The following is a 2,826-nucleotide window of genomic DNA, read 5'->3' as shown; positions in this document are numbered from 1 at the left end:
GTCAGCCTACAGGATGCTCTCAGGAGGCTCTATTTAGCAGTACACTTTTTTATACAACCAAAACTTGTCTCCAAGCCTGGAATTCAAAAATAAGCACCTGTTTTGAGGCCACTGGCAACATCCAAGTGGCTGGTGAGCAACATGTTGCTGGCATGCTACTGGTTGGGGATCATTGCTCTACACAATCACCGACTGCTCTACAGGGAAACAAAACTGCTCTGAGTTCTGAAAGGCTGGGAAGTAAGGCGGGGGCTCCCCCTGCTGTTCATAAGTATGATTGTTTCCCTGCTCAGCAGTTAGGGACCATCTGACAATTCCTATTAACAGCAGTTAATGAAGGGAGAATTTCACTGTATACAGTCAGGTTTCTTATAAAAATGGTACACATTTTTTAAATAAAGTATAGATAGATTTCTTTTTCATTAAAGAAAGTAAAAATTAGATTTTATTTTTTCGAATTCGAATGTAAACTGTGAGATTTATCATACCTCGTCAATGGAAACAGTCCTAATTCGAATATTCACCGCCTAAAACCTGACAAGTTTCTGTACAAGTCTACGGCAGAGAATTTGGAGATGTTAATAGCCTTCCTGACATTCGAGTTTTTTTTTCAGGAGAAAAACTCAATTCGTATGAATTGAATACGAATCAAAGATGATATTTCTTAAATTGTGAGTACTGTATATTCGAATTAAAAAGAATTCACATGAATTCGAAATTTGATCTTTGATAAATGGGCCTCTAAGACACATGATGAAGAATAATCTCTATAAAGTTCTGAGGCATAATCTTGCCCAATATAAAGGACAATAATGATTTAATTACCACCATCTGAATTGGAAACCATCACACGATTCCATGACAAGCAGAGAGATATTTGAAGGCAGGTTCTTTATTACACAGATGCAGAGCTAGAACAAGGTTATGGGTGACGTGATAAGACATGATAAAGTCAATGGCTGCTGACTCTACCCAAACAACACCGGGTGTTAGTGATGTGCGGGCCGACCCTGAGGCCCGCGGGACCCATGGTTCTACCCACAGGACCCGCGGTTCTACCCGCGGTTCTACCCGCAGGAGCCCACGGTTCTACCCGTGGGTCGAACGGGTTCGGGACAAAATGCGTGGGTCGCGGGCGGGTGCGACCTAGTACTGCCGGTTTCCGGTGCCGGAATTTATAGACTTCCGCCTGCCCCGCCCCTTTTGTGATGTCACTGCGGGGCGGTCGCAGGTCTATAAATAAAGGGGAGCAGCGGGCCAGGTCGGATGCGGGTAGGGAGCGGGCAGGTTAGGGTCGGGTGCAGCTGTATCATTAGTCATTATGTGTACCATGACCCAATGACAAGTCATGATTACCTTTTGCAGCCACATTTAGAACAAGGATTCTAGCACTGTAAAAAGAGTTTTAGGTAATTTATAGAAAAATATACATAGTGAAAAAACAAAGTTATAATATTTCTCAAACAAGGTAACACACTGTCTATCAGCCAAGTGATAATGTGATTGGGAATAGCCTTGTTAGAATCAATACTTCATTACGGTTAGAAGAAATAATGGGTTTATAATTAAGAGAGCAGGGGGATAATTAAGTTAGATACTGTGTGTGAGTTGCATGCACTGTAAATATAATTAATATTTACCAAATTCCACACAATTTGAATTTCAATCAAACTTTTCTTGTTTGTTTTGATATTCTTTAACATGATCACTGTCAATAATAGTCTATGTAGAATAAATGCATACATGTGCCCATATTGATGAGCAGCTGGGGAGGGGAGATTTCTACCTTAAGATGAAGCAAATCCCATGGTCCAGGCCCCCCTGTTTCCTGAGTCCCTCCACAAACCCAGGGTCTGCTTTCTCTATAGTTACACCACTGCCTAATCATTTTTCATATATACTGTAACCTACAAAGCAGAACATCCCAAATGCGGGTGGTAAACCACTTCACACCCAGCGCAACACCTCACCAGGTGAAAATTCGCTCAGACAATGCCAATTCACTAACATGCAGAGTTTTGTACTGGGTGCCAAACGCTGGCGACTTTTTGATATTGATACTTCGATAATGCGAGCATTTCAAAGCAAAGACACGCTAGCTTTAATTTCTGCCTAGTGAAAATTTGGCAAGGGCGGTGACATCATCTCCAGGCGCCCAGTGGTGTTACGGCAGGTGGAAGCAACGCGGGTCGGAGCTGAAAGCGGCATAACAACATGCACAGTAACTTTTACAACAGAGTGGAGATTTGATGGGCCCTAAAAAACTTCTCAAATGTAAGTGGAATATTTGTTTTTTATATACACATAATAAAAAGGTTTTACACTATCTACATTTTCTGACAGCACGGAATGGCCACAGAGTACTTCATCCTGGTAATATTTGAATGAAGCCTTAAAACGTTTGTAAGTACCCAACTTATAAGCAAGGCGTGGTGGATGTAAAACGTAATCTAGTACCTTATAGTGGTATAGAGTTGTTATAATGCACTACACATGAGCCCACTGTAAAATTAATGTTCCATATGTTAGAAAATGTATGGGGAAAACTGGTTAAAAAGAATTAAATTTTAAGCACTTTTGCAGCCTATCACTCTGAAAAAAGGAAAAGTCGCCAGCATTTTTTGAACGTTGATGCATTTTCCACTCACAGAATATGATGTAAGTAACAGAAGATTGAGGGAGATCTGTTTACTCCATTGCACTTTGTCTGGTCTGAGCTGGCTAAGGCAAGACTTGCGAAAGAGTTCAGTAAAATCCGCATTTTAGTGAATTTGCAGAGTAACGTCCGTTCGCCAGGGTGAAAAGTCGCCTGGCTTTAGAGTGCGA

This window comes from Xenopus laevis, chromosome 3S (assembly GCF_017654675.1).
Source record: "Xenopus laevis strain J_2021 chromosome 3S, Xenopus_laevis_v10.1, whole genome shotgun sequence".
NCBI lineage: Eukaryota > Metazoa > Chordata > Amphibia > Anura > Pipidae > Xenopus > Xenopus laevis.
Note: the sequence above shows the minus strand (reverse complement) of the source record.